The 20,466-nt window shown below is 36.7% G+C and overlaps 1 protein-coding gene across 5 annotated transcripts in view; it reads right to left on the minus strand.

Moving 5' to 3' along the window:
* The window catches only part of DRAM2 (DNA damage regulated autophagy modulator 2), a 113,007-nt gene that overhangs the window by 15,802 nt on the left and 76,739 nt on the right, over positions 1–20,466 (minus strand). For 2 of the 5 annotated variants that reach the window (XM_053214596.1, XM_053214597.1), the window contains 2 exons: positions 13,525–13,561; positions 7,511–12,922 (listed from right to left, as the gene is read on the minus strand). The exons of 1 other annotated variant lie outside the window; for it this stretch is intronic. The gene's annotated coding sequence lies outside the window, so the exon portion shown is untranslated. Of the gene's footprint in view, positions 1–7,510; positions 13,562–20,466 lie in introns of those variants that run through there. 2 more of the 5 variants (XM_053214595.1, XM_053214594.1) reach the window with 2 other exon arrangements.

Here is a 20,466-nt window from a genome sequence, read left to right on the forward strand (position 1 = left end):
CACTGTTTTCCAGAGTGGCTGCACCAGTTTGCATTCCCACCAACAGTGCAAGAGGGTTCCCGTTTCTCCACATCCTCTCCAGCATCTATAGTCTCCTGATTTGTTCATTTTGGCCACTCTGACTGGCATGAGGTGATATCTGAGTGTGGTTTTGATTTGTATTTCCCTGATGAGGAGCAACTTTGAGTATCTTTTCATGTGCCTGTTGGCCATCTGGATGTCTTCTTTAGAGAAGTGTCTATTCACGTCTTCTGCCCATTTCTTCACTGGGTTATTTGTTTTTCGGGTGTGGAGTTTGGTGATCTCTTTATAGATTTTGGATACTAGCCCTTTGTCCGATATGTCATTTGCAAGTATCTTTTCCCATTCTGTTGGTTGCCTTTTAGTTTTGTTGGTTGTTTCCTTTGCTGTGCAGAAGCTTTTTATCTTCATGAGATCCCAGTAATTGATTTTTGCTTTTAATTCCCTTGCCTTTGGGGATGTGTCAAGTAAGAAATTGTGACGACTGAGGTCAGAGAGGTCTTTTCCTGCTTTCTTCTCTAGGGTTTTGATGGTTTCCTGTCTCACATTTCAGGTCCTTTATCCATTTTGAGTTTATTTTTGTGAATGGTGTGAGAAAGTGGTCTAGTTTCAACCTTCTGCATGTTGCTGTCCAGTTCTCCCAGCACCATTTGTTAAAGAGACTGTCTTTTTTCCATTGGATATTCTTTCATGCTTTGTCAAAGATTAGTTGGCCATACGTTTGTGGGTCTAGTTCTGGGGTTTCTAGTCTATTCCATTGGTCTACGTGTCTGTTTTTGTGCCAATACCATCCCGTCTTGATGATTACAGCTTTGTAGTAGAGGCTAAAGTCTGGGATTGTGATGCCTCCTGCTTTCCACCAAAACACTTCTAGAACAAATAAATTCAATAATGTAGCAGGGTACAAAATTAACCTAGAGAAATAACTTGAGTTTCTATACACTAACAACAAAATGTCTGAAAAATAAATTAAGAAAGCAATATCATTTACCACAGCATCAACAACAATAAATTATTTAGGAATAAATTAAACAAGGAGGTAAAACATCTATGTGCAGAAAACTATAAGACATTGATAAAAGAAATTGAAGACAACACAAATAAATGGAAAGATAGTCTATGTTCATGGACAAAAAGAGTCAATATTGTTTAAATGTCCATATTACCTACAGCTATCTAGATTCAATGCAATTCCTACCAAAAGTCTAATGGCATTTTTTACAAAAATAGAAAAAACAGTTCTAAAATTTGTAGGGGAATCAAAGAAGACCCTGAAGAGTCAAAACAATCCCAAGAAAGAAAAGAAAAGCTAGTCAGTACACTTCATCATTTTAAACTATGGTAAAAGCTATAGTAATCAAAACAGTATAGTACTGGCAAAAAATAGCACATAGACAAATGAAACAACATAGCACAGAAATAAACCCTCTTATATATGTACATATACAATCAACTAGTATCTGATAAGGAAGCTTATAATATGCAACTGGGAAAGGATAGTCTATTCAAGAAATGGTTTTGGAAAACTGGAAAACTGCATGTGGAAGAATAAAATTAGATCAATATTTTAAAGCACTTACAAAAATTAACTCAAAGTAGATTATAAACTTAAACATAAGACTTGAAACCACAAAACTCCTAGAATATAGGAGAAAACTCCTTGAAAATAGTCTTGGCAATGAGTTTTTGAACATGACATCAAAAGTAAAGCAATAAAAGCAAAATTTAACAACTGGGATTATATCAAGCTAAAATGCTTCTGCACAACAAAGGAAACAATCACAAAAATGAAAAGGCAATCCGTGCAATGAGAGAAAATAACTGCAAATTATATATCTGTTAAAGGGCTAATATCCATAATAGGCAAAGAATTCATACAACTCAATAGCTGAAACCAACACTCAAATGGTCAAATGACCTGAAAATTTTTGAGAAGAAGACATAGAAATGGCTAACAGGATACTGGCCTGTAATTCTGCTTTTAAGTGGGGTCTTTGTCTGGTTTTGGAATCAAGGTAATGCTGGCTTCATAGATGAGTTTAGCAGTTTTTCTTACATTTCTATTTTTTCAAACAGTTTCAAGGGGAATAGGTATTAACTCTTCTTTAAGTGTCTGGTAAAATTCCCCTGGGAAGTCATCTGGCCCTGGACTTTTGTTCATTCAGAGATTTTTTATTACTGATTCAATTTCTTTGCCGGTTATGAGTCTGTTCAAATTTTCTATTTCTTTCTGTTTCAGTTTTGGTATTTTGTGAGTTTCTAGGAATTTGTCCAATTCTTCCAGATTGCCCAGTTTGTTGGCATTTAATTTTTCATAATATTCTCATTGTTTGTATTTCTGTGAGTTTGTTATTTCTCCTCTCATTTGTGATTTTATTTGGGTACTTTTCTTTTTGTTAAATCTGGTTAGGGGGTTATCAATTTTATTATTTTTTTTTCAAAGAACCAGCTCCTGGATTCCTAGATCTGTTCTACTGTATTTTCACTTCTATATCATTTTTCTCTAATCTTTATTATTTCCCTTCCTCTGCTGCTTCAGGTTTCATTTGTTCTTTTTCCAGCTCCTTTAGGTGTAAGTTTACATGCTTATGTGAGACATTCTTGCTTCTTGAGATAGGCTTGTATTGCTATATACTTCTCCCTTAAGACCACTTTTGCTGCATTCCAAATGTTTTGGGCTGTTGTGTTTTCCTTTCATTTGTTTCTATGTATTTTTAAAAATTTCTTCTCTGGGGGCGCCTGGGTGGCGCAGTCAGTTAAGTGTCTGACTTCAGCCAGGTCACGATCTTGCGGTCCGTGAGTTCGAGCCCCGCGTCAGGCTCTGGGCTGATGGCTCGGAGCCTGGAGCCTGTTTCCGAGTCTGTGTCTCCCTTTCTCTCTCTCTGCCCCTCCCCCGTTCATGCTCTGTCTCTGTCTGTCCCAAAAATAAATAAACGTTAAAAAAAAATTTCTTCTGTGATTTCCTGGTTGACCCATTCATTCTTTAGTTGGATGTTCTTTAACCTCCGTGTATTTGTGGTCTTTCCAATTTTTTTTTCTTGTGGTTGACTTAATTTCACAGTGTTGTAGTCAGAAAATATGCATGGTATGATATCAATCTTTTTGTATTTGTGGAGGCCTTATTTGTTTCCTTAGTATGTGATCTATTCTGAAGAAAGTTCCATGTGCTTTGAAAAGAATGTGTATTCTGCTGCTTTAGGATGAAATGTTCTGAATATATCTGTTAAGTCTCTCTGGTACAGTGTGTCATTCAAAGCCATTGTTTCCCTGTTGTTTTTCTGCTTAATCTATCCATTGCACTAAGTGTGGTGTTGAAGTCCCCTACTATTATTGTAATATTATCAATGAGTTACTTTGTTTGTTGTTAATTGTTTCATACATTTGGTTGTTCCAAGTTGGCATAAATGTTTATGATTATTAGATCTTGTTGGATAGTCCCTGTTATTATGATATAGTGCCATTCTTCATCTCTGTTACAGTCTTTGGTTTAAAATCTATGCTGTCTGATATAAGTATTGCTACTCTGGCTTTCTTTTGATGTCCATTTCCATGATAAATGTTTCTCTACCCCATCACTTTCAATCTTCAGGTCTCTTTAGGTCTGAAATAAATATCTTAGAGGCAGTGCATAGATGAATCTGTTTTTTTTTTTTTTATCATTCTGACACCCTATGCCTTTTTATTGTTTAGTCCATTTATATTCAGAGTATTTATTGATACATATTTAGTATCATTTTATTACTTGCTTTGCCATAGTTTCTAGAGGTTTTCTCTGTTCCTTTCTCATCTTTGTCGATTTTGGTCTTTCTGTCCCACTCAGAGAGTCCCTTTAACATTTCTTGCCAGACTGGTTTACTAGTCATGAACTCCTTTAGTTTTTACTTGTCTGGGAAACTCTGTCTCGCCTTCTATTCTGAATGATAGTCTTGCTGGATAGAGTATTATTGGCTGCAGATTTTTTCCCATTTGGCATGTTGAACATACTATGCCACTACCCTCTGGCTTGCCAAGTTTCTGTGGAGACATCTGCTGCTAACCTTATTGGTGTTCCCTTGTAATTTAGGGACTTCTTCAGTTTTTCTGATTTTAGGATTTTTTCTTCATCTATTTTGCAAATTTTACTACAATATGTCTTGGTGTTTGCCTGTTTTTGTTTATTTTAATGGGAGTTATCTGTTTCCTGGATTTGGATATCCATTTCCTTCCCCAGATTAGGGAAGTTTTCAGCTAAATTTCCCCAAATAAACCTTTTGCCCCTCTTTCCTTTCTTCTTCTGGGACTCCTATAATATGAATGTTAATATGTTTGATGGAGTCACCGAGTTGTCTCTCTTCTTTCATGACCCAAGATTTTTCTTTGCTCTTTTGTTCATCTTCATTTGTGCCCATAATTCTATGTTCTATATCACTTACTTGTTCCTCTAATTTTCCTTCCTTGTGGCCATTAATCTGCTTCATTTCAAATCTTGGTTACTACATTTTTCATTTTGGCCTGATTGGTTTTTAGCTCTTTTATCCCTGTGGTAAGGGTCTCCCTCATGTCTCCTATGCTTTTCTCAAGCTCAGCTAGTATCCTTATAATTGTTGCTTTAAATTCTGGATCAGGCATATTAATTATATCTTTTTTGATCCAATCCCTGGCTGTGACCTTTTCTTGTTCTTTCTTTTGGGATGAATTCCTCCATCTAGGCATTTTGTCTAGGCATCTGTCTTATGTTAGAAAAGCCTGTTATGTTTCCTGCTCTTGAGAGTAATGGTCTTATGAAGAAGAGGTCATATAATGTCCAGTGCCTGGCACTTTGGGGAGTGTCTCTGGTGTGTGCTGCAAGTACTCTGCTGCTGGTTTCAGCTGCTCTATCCACCAGGTCAGTCTTCTGCAGAGTTTCTCCTTGCCAGCAGTGTGGAGTGTTTGTACTTTGGCCAGATCATGCCAAGTTTTAACTATACGTGCTCTAGTCTGCTTGCTTGCTAAAAGAGACCCAATGGTATTTACACTAGAACTGAAGCTTTGCAGACCTCAATGGTAGTAGATGTGGTGCATGCAGGGGTTTGTGCTGGTCTTCTGGGGGAGAGGCCTTCTATGCTGGTCCTAAGGCACACTTGGCTGAGCAACGCAGTACCAGCAGAGCACAGGGAGGGCAAGACTTGGTATAAGCAAGTGAGGCAGCCAGTGTTGGCTTTGTGCTGTTGACCGAAGTTGGTTTATGCTGAGGGGTGGGGAAGATAAATGGTGCCAGCCTGCCCCTTTGTCCCTGGAGATGGTAGTCCATCCTTGCTGAATTCAGGAGAATTCAAAAGTTCCAGCCAAAAGTTCCTTACCCAGCAAGGCTGCCATCCAGAATAGGAGAGATAAGGAGATACTCTATGTAGAAAACCCAAAAGACTCCACCAAAAAATTGCTAGAACTGATACAGGAATTCAGCAAAGTCACAGGATATAAAATCAATGTACAGAAATCAGCTGCATTTCTATATACCAATAATGAAGAAGCAGAAAGATAAATGAAAGAATCAATCCCATTTACAACTGTACCCAAACCCATAAGATACTTAGGAATAAACCTAACCAAAAGATCTGTATGTGGAAAAATATAGAATGCTTATAAAAGAAATTGAAGAAGACACAAAGAAATGAAAAAACGCCACATGTTCATGGGTTGGAAGAACAAACATTGTTAAAATATCTATAGTAGCCACAGCAATCTACACATTCAATGCAATCCCAATCAAAATAACACCAGCATTCTTCACAGAGCTATAACAAACAATTCTAATATTTGTATGGAACCAAATAAGACACTTAATGGCAAAGAAACCTTGAAAAAGAAAAACTGGAGGCATCACAATTCTGGACTTCAAGTTGTATTACAGAGCTGGAATCATCAAAACACTATGGAACTGGCACAAAAACAGACACACAGATCAATGGAACAGAATAGGGATCCCAGAAATGGACCCACAAACCTATAGCCAATTAATCTTCAACAAAGCAGAAAAGAATATCCGATGGAAAAATGACAGTCTCTTCAGCAAATGGTGCAGGGAAAATTGGACAGCGACTTGTAGAAGAATGAACCTGGACCACTTTCTTACACCATACAAAAAACAAACTCACAATGGATGAAAGATTGAAATGTGAGACAGGAAACCATCAAAATCATAGAGGAGAAAACAGGCAACCACCTCTTTGACCTTGGCTATAGTGACTTCTTACCAGGCATGTTTCTGGAGGCAAGGGAAACAAAAGCAAAAAGGAACTATTGGGACCTCATCAAAATAAAAAGCTTCTGCACAGCAATGGAAACAATCAACAAAACTAAAAGTCAACCATCAGAATGGGAGAAGATATTTATAAAAGCCATATATGATAAAGGGTTAGTATCCAAAATATATAAAGAAATTATAAAACTCAACACCCCCCAAAATAAATATTCCAGTAAAGAAATGGGCAGAGACATGTATAGACACTTTTCCAAAGAAGTCATCCAGGTGGCTAACAGATACATAAAAAGATGTTCAATATGACTCATCGTCAGGTAAATACAAATCAAAACCACAATGAGGTACCACTTCACACCTGTCAGAATGGCTAAAATTAACAACTCAGGAAACAGATGTTCATGAGGATGCGGAGAAAGGGGAACACTTTTGCACTGGTGGTGGGAATGCAAACTGGTGCAGCCACCTTTGGAAACAATATGGAAGTTCCTCCAAAAAGTCAGAACTACCCTACAACCAAGCAATTGCACTGCTAGGTATTTATCCAAGGATACAAAAATGCTGATTCAAAGGGGCACAGGCACACCAATGTTTATAGCAGTGCTATAAACAATAACCAAATTACAGAAAGGGCCCAAATGTCCATCAACTGATGAATATATAAAGAAGATGTGGTGTGTGTGTACACACACACACACAATGAAATATTACTCAGCAATCAAAAAGAATTATATCTTGTCATATGCAACAATGTTGTTGGAACTAGAGTGAATTATGCTAAGTGAAATAAGTCAATCAAAGAAAGACAAATATCATATGGTTTCACTCATATATGGATTAAGAAACAAAACAGATGAACTTAGGGGATGGGAAGGAAAAATAAGATAAAAACAGAGAGGGAGGCAAACAAGAGAGTCTTGAATATAGAGGACAAATTGAGGTTGCTGGTGGGGAGGTGGGTGGGTGGATGGGCTAAATGGGTAATGGGCATTAAGTAGGGTGTTTGTTGTGATGAGCACTGGGTGTTAGATGTAAGTTACAAACTAGACTATGTTACATTTTATTTACTGTTAAATAGGGAACCGCGAGATCATGACCTGAGCCGAAGTCAGACACCTAACCGACTGAGCCACCCAGGTGCCCCTGCAGTTTTTTTTTTAACGTTTTTTATTTATTTTTGAGACAGAGAGAGACAGAGCATAAGCAGGGGAGGGGCAGAGAGGGAGGGAGACACAGAATCTAAAGCAGGCTCCAGGATCTCAGCTGTCAGCAGAGAGTCAGATGCGGGGCTCAAACTCACAGACTGTAAGATCATGACCTGAGCTGAAGTCGGACACCTAACCAACTGAGCCACCCAGGCGCCCCAGTTCTCTTTTTCAATAAAGTCTCCACGTGGTTTTGGAATCAAGACAATGCTGGCTTCATAGAATGAGTTTGGAAAATTTCCTTCCATTTCTATTTTTTTGGAACAGTTTGAGAAAAATAGGTATTAACTCTTTTTTAAACATTTGGTAGAATTCCCCTACGAAGCCATCTGGTCATGAACTTTTGTTTGTTGGTGGATTTTTTGTTACTGATTCAATTTCTTTGCTGGTTATGGGTCTGTTCAAATTTTCTATTTCCTTCTGTTTCAGTTTTGGTAATTTGCATATTTCTAGGAATTTGTCCATTTTTTCTAGATTTTCCAGCTTGTTGGCAAATAATTTTTCATAATATTCTCTTATAATTGTTTGTATTTTTGTGACATTATTTCTTCTCTCTCATTTGTGATTTTATTTATTTGGGTCTTTTTTCTTTTTGATAAGTCTGGGTAGGAATTTATCAATTTTATTCTTTTAAACAACAAGCTCTTAGTTTCATTGATCTGTTCTACTAGGTTATTTTTGTTTGTTTCTATATTGTTTATTTCTGGTCTAATCTTTATTATTTCCCTTCTTCTACTGGCTTTAGGCTTTGCTGTTCCTTTTCTTGTTCCTTTAGTTGTAAAGATAGGTTGTGTATTTGAGACTTTTCTTGCTTCTTGAGCTAAGCTAGTATTGCAATATACTTCCTTCTTAGGACTGCCTTTGCTGCATTCAAAAAATAGTGGACTGTCATATTTCATTTTCATTCCCTTTCATGTACTTAACAATTTCTTCTTTAATTTCTTGGATAACCCATTCATTATTTAGTAGGAATTTTTTTAACCTCCATGTATTTCTGATCTTCCCTCATTTTTTCTTGTGGTTGACTCCAAGTTTCATAGTGTTCTGGTCTGAAAATATGCATGGTATGATCTCAATCGTTTTGTAGTTATTGAAAGCTGATTTGTGACCCATTATGTGATCTGGAAAATGTTCCATGTGCACTCAAAAAAATGTGAATTCTGCTGCTTTAGGATGAAATGTTCTGAATATATCCATCCCATGGTTAAGTCCATCCAACCCAGTATGTTATTCAAAGCCATTGTTTCCTTGTTGATTTTCTGCTTAGATGATCTGTCCATTGCTGTACATGAGGTGTCAAAGTCCCCTACTATTATTGAATTATTTTCAATAAGTTTCTTTATGTTTGTGAGATATATATATATATATATATATATATATATATATATATATATTCGGGTGTCCCAATTTTGGGATATACACATACATATAAATTATATACACACACACACACACACACACACACACACACACACACACATATATCATTCAATTGGTGTATATATATATTCGGGTGTTCCAATTTTGTGGTATAAATATGTACAGTTGTTAGATCTTGATGGGTAGGCCCCTTAATTACGATATAATGCCCTCCTTCATCTCTTGCTAGTTTTTTTTTTAAGTTTATTTATTTATTTTGAGAGATACAGAGAAAGCATGAGTGGGGGAAGGGCAGAGAGAGAAAGAATCTTAAGCAGGCTCTGCACTATCAGCATGGAGCCCAATGCAGGGCTCAAACTCACGAAACTGTGAGATCATGACCTGAGCCTAAACCAAGAGTCAGACACTTAATTGACTGAACCAACCAGGTGCCACTTTTGTTACAGTCTTTGTTTTAAAGTATAGTTTTTCTGATGTACGTATGGGTACTCCAGCTTTCTTTTGACATCTGTCAGCATGACAGATGATTATCCACTCCCTCACATTCCATCTGCAGGTGTATTTAGGTCTAAAATGAGACTCTTGAAGGCAGCATATAGATGGATCTTGGTTTTTTAATCTATTCTCATACCTTCTATCTTTTGATTGGAGCATTTAGTCCCTTAACATCCAGAGTGATTATTGAAAGATATGAGTTTACTACCATTGTGTTACCTATAAAGTAGGTGTTTCTGGTGATGCTCTCTGTTCCCTTCTAGTCTTTGTTGCTTTTGGTATTTTCCCCCCACTCCAAGAGTCCCCCTTAAAAATTTCTTTCAGGGCAAGTTTCATGGTCATGAACTCCTTTAATTTTTGTTTGCCTTGGAAACTCTTTTTTTTTTATTGTTTATTCATGTTTTTGAGAGAGAGATGCACACACAGAATCTGAAGCAGTCTCCAGGCTCTGAGCTGTCAGCACAGAGCCTAATGCACAGCTTGAACTCACAAGGAGCCATGAGATCATGACCTGAACTGAAGTTGGATGCTCAACTGACAGCCTCCAAGGTGCCCTGGGAAACTCTTTCTCTCTCCTTCTATTCTGAATGACAGCCTTACTAAAGAAATCTTGACTTGATCCTTTTCTCATTCATCACGTTGAATATTTCCTGCCACTCCTTTCTGGGCTGCCATGCTTCTGTGGACAGATCTTCTGTGACCTGATCTGTCTTCCTTTGTAGGATGAGAACTTTTTTCCCCCTTGCTCCTTTCATGATTCTTTCCTTGTCAGTTTATTGTGTGAATTTGACTATGATATGCCTTGATGGTGTTCAACTTTTGTTGTATTAAATGGGAGTTCTCTGTGCTTCTTGGATTTTCATGTCTGTGTCCTTTCCCAGATTAGGGACATTTTCAGCTATAATTTTCTCACAGAAACCTTCTTCCTGTTTTTCTCCCTTAATCTTCTGGGACTCCTATGATATGAATGTTCTTCCTCTTAATAAGTCACTGAATTCTCTAAGTCTTGTATTATGATCTTTTGCCTTTGTTTCTGTCTTCTTTTCAGCTTCGTTATTTTCCATAATTTTATCTTCTGTATCACTGTTCACTGCTCTGCATTGTCCATCCTCACTGTAATGGCATCCATTCAAGATTGTATCTCATTTATAGCATTTTTTTTGTGTGTGTGACTAGGTTTTCTTTTATCTCAGGGATAAAAGAATGGGATTCTTTAGTGTCCTCTATTGTTTTTTCAACCCCAGGTACTATTCTTATAAGCATGGTTTTAAGTTCTAGTTTAGACATCTTACTCATACCTGTGCTGATTAAATTCCTGGACATCATTTCTTCCTGTTCTTTCTTTTGCTTTTTGGGAACACACCTCAAGATCATAAATCAAGATCATCAGGGAAATACAAATCAAAACCATGATGAGATACCACCTCACACCTGTCAGGATGGGTAAAATTAACAATACAAGAAACAACAAGTGTTGGCAAGGAAGCAGAGAAAGAGGAACCCTCTTGTAATGCTGGTGGCAATGCAAACTGGTGCAGCCACTCTGAAAAACAGTATGGACGGTTCTCAAAAAGTTAAAAATAGAACTAGCCTACAATCCAGCGATTGATTAGGTATTTAACCAAAGGATACAAAAATACAGATTCAAAAGGGTAAATGCACACCAATGTTTATAGCAACAATATCAACAATAGCCTAACTAAACAGAGAGCAAATGCCCTTAGGCTAATGAATGAATATGAGATATATGTATGTATATATGTCTTACTATATATATACATATACATATATAGGTATATATATATCATACACACACACACATACACAGAGAATGGAATATTACTCAGTCATCAAAAAGAATGAAATCTTGCCATCTGCAATGATGTGGATGGAGTTACAGTGTATTATGCTAAGCAAAATAAGTCAGTCAGAGAAAGACAAATACCATATAATGTCTCTCATATGTGGAATTTAAGAAAAAAGCAGATAAACATAAGGCAAGGTTGGGAAGAAAGCAAAAAGAAAAGAGAGACTGGGAAATAAACCATAAGAGACTCTTAATGATAGAGAACAAACTGAGGGCAGATGGAGGCAGGAGGGTGTGGGATAGGCTAGATGACAGGTGACAGGTATAAGGAAGGCAACTGTTGTGATGAGCACTGGGTACTGTATGTAAGAGACCAATCACTGAATTCTACTCCTGAAACCAATATTGCACTCTATGTTAACTATCTAGAATTTAAATAAAAATTTAAAAGCTAAATAAAATAAAATAGGATGAATAAACATGAGCCAACTATATGTTGTTGAAGGAAAAACATTTTAGATACAAAGACACAAATAGAGTGAAAGTAGAAAGGATGAAAAAGACATATTAGGCAACCACAGGAAATCTGGAATACAAATGTAAATATAAAATAGACCTTAAAACAAAACAAAACAAAATAAAAATTATTAAGAAGAAAATATTATAATTATAATTGGGTCATTTGTCAGGAAGATAATTTTAAAATATAAACGTACATATACCCAATAACAGAATATGAAAATATATAAAGAAAAAAAAGAAAAGAAAGAAAGGGAGAATACGTGCAAACAATAATAGTTGGAGACTTCAGTGACACACTTTCAACAATGAACAGGACTAGTTCAACTGGGAAGATGGTGAAATAGAAAGACCCTAAGATACAACCCTCATCCCACAGATACAACTAGATAACACAGGTGTAAATAACCCAGAAAACGACCTGAAGACTGGCAGAACAAACTCCACAACTAAATGTAAAGAAGAGGCAACATTGAGTGTAGGAAGGGCAGAGACCCGGGGGGGGAGTTAAACAGACCAGTGGGACTATCTGCAGGAAAGAGGCACACACAGGTGCAGTCAGGGAAGGGAAACAGAATGTCACACCAGGGAACCCACATGGGGAAGATGAATCTCCATAAAATTTGGCTTTGAAAACCAGAATGGCCAAATTTCATGACTTTTAACAACCAGTGGGACTTAAAACTGTAATTTAAAAAATCAGTGGTCTCAGCTCTAGGAGAGCTGAGAGAACAAGAGGAAATTGAATCCCTGCCCCTAAGGAGACAGCACAAGAAGCACCCCCCAGAGTACAGCAAAGACGCAGAAGTTTGAAAAATGCCTGGGACATATGGAAGGGAGAGTAGCTTACTAAACGCAGAGCATATCCTAGGGGGACAAAGATCATTGGGAGACTCCTCCAGGAACAAAGGAGCTGGCAGGTGCCATTTCTCACCCCCACACCCCAACATAAACACGCAACTACCTGTAGAAACCAGTGTGGTGCTGACACTTGTTACCAAAATTGATAACACCAAGTGTCCTGCTAGATACACCTCCTCACACTTTGGCAGATCTTCCTACTAAACCCAGGCCTGCCGCAGTCCCTGCACTGAGCTCCCCTCTCACAGACGACTGGATCACAAACCCTGCTAACACGGCATGCCACACCCCTCCACAATGTTACTATCTACCTCCTCCAATACACTCTTGGCTGGAGACATCCCAAAGTCATACTATACCTGGCAGTGTATAAACAGCCCCAACAGAGGCTGGCACCACTCCAAAGTGATTCCTGACCTGGGGAGAGAGAAAGATAACCACACACACTAGTTAGACTTTGATCATGGCAAAGGACACAGGGTAGACACTTGGGCTGACTTCATTCTGTGCCCTCCAATGAAAACAGGTTACAACACAGGGAAAGCACGTTGGCAATTTGGTGCTACTGCATTATCTGACAAATGCCCGTCTGACTCAACTCAAGTCCAAGGCAGCCCCAAATTGGCCCACTAACACTACAGGGACCAGACACTGCCCAGAACAAGCAAAGAGAACTGCTGACGACTGTACTGAAAGAAAAAGCAGCTAAGCCACAATAGTACGGGGGCACACAACACACATAGGAGACACCCACAAAGTGCCAGACTCCACTGAACAAAGGACACTTCAATGCAGAGCACTACAGAATCTCTTCTTCATAAGGGCACTGCTTTCGAGAGCAGGAGACATAACTGGATTTCCTAACATACAGGAACAGACATGGCATTAAAGAAAATGAGGACACAGAGGAATATGTCCCCAGTGAAAGAATGGGACAAAATTACAGCAAGACACTAAGGGAAATGAAGATAAATAGTATGCCTGACAGATACTTTAAAGTAATGATCATAAATACTCACCTGACTTGAGAAAATAGTGGAGGACATCAGTAAGAATCTTAAAAAGGAGATGAAAAACAACCAATCAGAAAAGAAGAACACAATAAATGAAAGTAAAAATATATTTGATGGAGTAAATAGAAGACTAAAGAAAGCAGAACATATCAATGACCTGGAGGGCAGAGTAATAGGAAGTAATTAAACAGAGCAAGTGAGAGAAAAAAATATGCAAAATGAGAATGGACTTAGGGAACGCAGTGACACAATCAAGTGTAATAACATTCACATCATAGGGGTACCAGAAGGAGAGAGAAATGCTGGAAGAAAATTAATTTGAGTAATAATAAGTTCCCAAATCTGGGAAAAGAAACAGAAATGCAGGTCCAGGAGGCACAGAGATACACCCCACGAAATCAACTCGAGGAGGTTTACACAAAGACACATAATAATTAAAGCAGCAAAAGGTACCAATAAAGAGAATTTTTAAAAGCAGCAAGAGGAAGAAAAAAAAAGTTACATACAAGGGAAACCCCACCAGGAGATCAGCTGATTTTTCAGCAGATACTCTGCAGGCCAGAAGTCTGTGGCATGATATATTTTAGGTGCTAAAAGGAAAAAGTTTGCAGCCACGAATACTCTATCCAGCAAGGTAATAATTCAGAATAGAAGGAGAGATAGAGTGTGCCATACAAACAAAAGTTAAAGGAATTCATGATGATTAAATTAATCCTACAAGAAATGTTAAAGGGGACTCTTTGAGTGGAAAAGAAATTCCATGAGCAAGAGTATGAAAAAGTGGGAAGCAAAAAAAAAAAAAAAAAAAAAAAAAAAGCAGTAAAAATAATGTATCTGTAAAAATCAGTAAAGGGACTCACAAAATAACAGGTTGTAGAAGCTGACACCTATACCCAAAATGAGGGACAGAGGGAGGAGTAAAGAACAGGCACAAAGTTAAGCAACCACCAACTTAATATAGACTTCTATATATGTATACATATTAGATTATATACAAACCTAATGGTAACCACATATAAAAAGCATTAATAAATATTAAAAAAAGAGAAATTCAAGTATACCACTAAAAAAAAAAAAAAGACAACTTATAGTAAGAGAAGACAGCAAGGGAAGAAAGGAACAGAGAAGAACTATAAAAACAACCATAAACCAAGTAACAAAATGATAATAAATACATACCTGTCAATAATTACTTTGAATGTAAACGGACTAAATTCTCAAATTAAAGGCATATGGTGATGGAATGGATAAAAAAATAAGACCCATCTATATGCTGCCTATAAGAGATTAATTTCACATTAAATTAATGTGATTGAATGTGAGAGGCTATAAGGCACCTGGGTGGCTCAGTTGGTTAAGTATCTGACTTCAGCTCAGGTTCATCTCGCAGTTTGTGAGTTTGAGCCCCATGTCAGGCTCTGTGCTGAAAGCTCAGAGCCTGGAGCCTATTTCGGATTCTGTGTCTCCCTCTCTCTCTGCGCCTCCACTGCTCACATTCTGACTCTCTCTTTCTCTCAAAAAGAAATAAACATAAAATAATGTTTTAAAATAAAGTGAGAGGATAGAGCAAGGAAACAATGGCTTTGAATGACATGCAGGGCCAGATAGACTTAACAGATATATATAGAACATTTCATCCTAACGCAGCAGAATACACATTCTACTCAAGTGCACATGGAACATTCTCCAGAATAAATCACAAACCAGCCCTCAATAAGTACAAAAAGATCTATATCATACCATGCATATTTTCAGACCACAACATTACGAAACTCAAAAACAACCACAAGAAAAAATTTGGAAAGTCCTTGAAATCTATGAAATTGAAGAACATCTGACTAAAGAATTAATGGGCTAACCAGGAAGTTAAAGAGGAAATTAAAAAGTACATGAAGCCAATGAAAATGAAAACACGAAACTCCAAAACCTCCAGGATGGAGCAAAGGCAATCATAAGAGGGAAGTATATAGCAATCCAGGCCTTGCTGAAGAAGGAAGAAATGTCTCAAGTACACAACTTAACATGGAACCTAAAGAAGCTGGAAAAATAACAACAAATAAAGCCCAAAACCAGCAGAAGAAGGGAAGTAATAAAGGTTAGAGCAGAAATCAATAATATCAAAATAAAAAAAATAGAACAGATCAATGAAATCAGGAGCTGGTTCTTTGAAAGAATTAACAAAAATGATAAACCATAGCAAGAATTATCAAAAAGAAAAAGGAAAGGATCCAGATGAAGAAACTCACAAATGAAAGAGTAGAGATCACAACCAACACTGTAGAAATAAAAACAATAATAAGAGAATATTATGAGCAATTAGGTGACTATATTGGGCAACCTGGAGAAATGGACAAATTCCTAGAAACATATAAACTACCAAAATTGAAACAGGAAAAAAATATAAAATTTGGACAGACCCATAACCAATAAAGAAACTGAATCAGTAATAAAAAAATCTCCCAATATATAAGAGTCCCAGGACCAGATGGCTTGCCAGAGGAATCTACCAAACATTTAAAGAAAAGTTAATACCTATTCCTTTGAAGCTGTTCCAAAAAAATACAAATGGAAGGAAAACTTGCAAACTCACTCTATAAGGCCAGAATTACCTTGATTTCAAAACTAAAGACAATTACAGTAAAATTACAGTAAAACAGTAATTACCAGTAAAAACAATTACAGACCAACTTCCTGATGAACATGGATTCAAAAATTCTCGACAAGATACTAGAAAACTCAGTCAAACAATAAAGAATTATTCACCATGATGAAGTGGGATTTATTTCTGGGTTGCAGTGGTGGTTGAATATCTGCAAATCAATCAACATGATACATCACATTAATAAAATAAAGGTTAAGAATGACATGATACTCTCAAAAGAAAAGAAAAAGCATTTTGACAAATGCATCCTTTCTTGATAAAAAGCCCTTAAGAAAGTAGTGATAGAAGGATCATACCTCAAGATCATAAAAGCCATATATGAAAGACCCAACACTAAAATCATGCTCAATGGGGAAAAACTGAGAGCTTTCCCCCTAAGGTCAGGAACAAGACAGAGATGTCCATTCTCACCATTGTTGTTCAACATAGTGTTGGAAGTCCTAGCTGCAGCAATCAGACAAAATAAAGAAATAAAGGGCATCCAGATTGGCAAGGAAGAAGTCAAACTTTCACTTTTCACAGATGACATGATACTCTACATGGAAAACCCAAAAGACTCCACCCAAAAGCTGCTAGAACTGACATACGAATTCAGCAAGGTGGCAGAATATAAAATCAGTGTACAGAAATCGATTGCATTTCTATATGCTAATAATGAAGCAGCAGAAAAAGAAATTGATCACATTTACAACTGCACCAAAAACCATAAAATACCTAGGAATAAACCTAACCAAAGAGGTAAAAGATCTGTATGCTGAAAACTATAGAAATTTATGAAAGAAATTGAAGAAGACACAAAGAAATGGAAAAACATTCCATGCTCATGGATTAGAAGAACAAATATTGTGAAAATGTTGCTACTACCCAAAGCAATCTACACATTCAATGCAATCCCTATCAAAATAACACCAGCATTCTTCACAGAGCTAGAACAAACAATTCTAATATTTGTATGGAACCAGGAAAGGCCTTGAATAACCAAAGTAATGTTGAAAAAGAAAACCAAACCTGGAAGCATGACAATTCCAGACTTTAAGCTGTATTACAAAGCTGGAATAATCAAAACACTATGCAACTGGCACAAAAACAGACACACAGATCAATGGAACAGAATAGAGAACTCATAAATGGACTCACAAATGTATGGCCAATTAATCTTCAACAAAGCAGAAAAGAATATCCAATGGAAAAATGACAGTCTCTTCAGCAAACGGTGCAGGGAAAATTGGACAGTGACATGCAGAAGAATGAACCTGGACCACTTTCTTACATCATACACAAAAGCAAACTGAAAATGGATGAAAGATCTAAATGTGAGACAGGAAACCACCAAAACTGTAGAGGAGAAAACAGTCAACAAACTCTTTGACCTTGGTCACAGCAACTTCTTATTAGACATGTCTCAGGAGGCAAGGTAAACAAAAGCAAAAATGAACTATTAGGACCTCTTCAAGATAAAACTTCTGCACAGAAAAGGAAACAATCAACAAAACTAAAAGGCAACCAACAGAATGGGAGAAGATATTTGCAAATGACAAGTATTCCAGTGAAGAAATGGGCAAAAGACAAGAACACTTTTCCAAAGAAACATCCAGATGTTTCATGGCTAACAGATACACGAAAAGATGTTCAACATCACTCATCATCAGGGAAATACAAATCAAAACCACAATGAGATACTACCTCCCACCTGTGAGAATGACTAAAATTAACACTCAGGAAACAGATACAAAGGGGAACCTTTTTGCACTGCTGGTGGGAATGCAAACTGGTGCTGCCATTCTGGAAAACAGTATGGTGGGTCCTCAAAATAATTAAAAATAGAGCTACCCTATGACCCAGCAATTGTTCTACTAGGTATTTATCCAAAGGATACAAAAATGGTGATTTCAAGGGGCACATGCACTGCAATGTTTATAGCCGTGCTATCAACAATACCCAAATTCCACATCCCAAATGCCCATCCACTGACAAGTGGGTAAAGAAAATATAGCATATATATACAATGGATTATTCCTTGGTGATCCAAAAGAATGCTATCTTGCCATTTGCAGCAAGATGGTTGGAACCAGAATGTATTATGCTAAGCAAAATAAGTTAGTCAGAGAAAGATAAATACTATATGATTTCACTGACACGTAGAATTTAAGAAAACAGATGAACATAGCGAAGGAAAGGAAAAATAAAGTAAGATAAAAACAGATAAAGAGGCAAACTATAGAGACTCTTAAATACAGAGAACAAACTGAGGGCTTCTGGAGGAGTACCAGGTAGGGGGATGGGTTAAATGAGGGACTGGCATTAAGAAAGGCACTTCTGGGATGAGCATCGGGTGTTATATGTAAGTGATGAATCACTAAATTTTACTCCTGAAACCTTTACTACACTATATGTTAACTAGCTTGGATTTAAATAAAAATAAATAATAATTTAAATTTAAATTAAAAAAAAGAAAGTGAGAGGATAGAGAAATATTTCTCATTCAAATGTATATGGTAAGAGACCTGGGGTAGCAATATTTATATCAGATATAAGAGACTTTAAATTTTTTTTTTCAACGTTTATTTATTTTTGGGACAGAGAGAGACAGAGCATGAACGGGGGAGGGGCAGAGAGAGAGAGAGGGAGACACAGAATCGGAAACAGGCTCCAGGCTCTGAGCCATCAGCCCAGAGCCTGACGCGGGGCTCGAACTCACGGACCGCAAACTCACGGACCGCGAGATCGTGACCTGGCTGAAGTCGGACGCTTAACCGACTGCGCCACCCAGGCGTCCCTAAGAGACTTTAAAACAAAGACTATAACAAGACAAATGAGGACACTATGTAATCATAAAGTAGACAGTCCAAGAAAGAAGATATTACAATTGTAAATACTTATGCACACAACATGGGAAAACCCAAATACATAAAATAGTTAATAACAAGCATAAAGAAACTACTTGATAGTAACAGAATAATAGTAGTGGACGTTAACACTCCACTTACATCAATAGATCATCCAAACAGAAAATCAACAAGAATGACTTTGAATAACATACTGAACCAGTGGACTTAACAGATATATTCAGAACATTCCATCCTAAAATGGCAGAATACACATTCTTTTCAACTATACATGGAACATTCTCCAGAATAGGTCACATATTAGTCTAGAAAATAAGACTCAAAAAATTCAACAATAGTAAAGTCATACCATGAATCTTTTCTGACTACAATACTATGATACTAGAAATCAACCACAAGAAAAAATTTGGAAAGACCACAAATACATAGAGATTAAATAACATGCTTCAAAACAATAAATGGGTTAACCAAGAAATCAAAGAAGAAACCAAAAGGTGTATGGAAACAAATGAAAATGAAAACACAATGGCCCAAGACATTTCAGATGCAAAAAATAAAAGTGTTTCTAAGAGGGAAGTTTATACCAATAAAAGCCTACCTCAAAAAACGTGGAAAATCTCAAATAAACAACCAACCCTTACACCTAACAGAGCTAGAAAAAGATGAAAAAACAAAACCTAAAACCAGCAGAAGGGAGGAAATAATAAAGATTAGAGCAGAAATAATTATTATATAAACTAAAACAACAACAACAACAACAACAACAACAACAACAACAACACAGCAGAAGCAGAACAGATAAATGAAACCAGAAGTTGCAGAAGCTGGTTCTTTGAAAAGATAAACAATATTCATAAACTTCTAGCCAGACTCATCAAAAAGAAAATAGAAAGGACTCAAATAAATAAATTACAAATGAAAGAGGAGAAATAACAACAAACACCAGAGAAACACAAATAATTGTAAGAGAATATTATGAAAAACTATATGCCAACAGATTGGACAAATTAGAAGAAACTTATCATAGGGATAAATTCCTAGGAACGTATACCTACCATAACTGAAGCAGGAAGAAACAGGAAATGTGAATAGACTACCAGCAAGGAGATTGAATCAGTAAAAAAAAAAAAAAAAAAAAAAGAAAAGAAAAAAAAGAAAAAAGAAAAAACTAAGAAAGAACAAAAGTCCAGGACCAGATGGCTTCACAGGTGAATTCTACCAAACATTTAAAGAAGAGTTAATACCTATTTTTCTCAAAATATTACAAAAATAGAAAAGGAAGGAAAACTTATAAATTCATTTTATGAAGCTAGCATTACCCTAATACAAAAATCAGATAAAGACTCCACTAAAAAAGAGAACTATAGGCCAATATCTTTGATGAACACAGATATAAAATTCCTCATAAAATACTACCAAACAGAATCCAAAAATGCATTT

The sequence above is a fragment of the Acinonyx jubatus genome, chromosome C1, assembly GCF_027475565.1.
Source record: "Acinonyx jubatus isolate Ajub_Pintada_27869175 chromosome C1, VMU_Ajub_asm_v1.0, whole genome shotgun sequence".
In the NCBI taxonomy this organism is placed as follows: Eukaryota; Metazoa; Chordata; class Mammalia; order Carnivora; family Felidae; genus Acinonyx; species Acinonyx jubatus.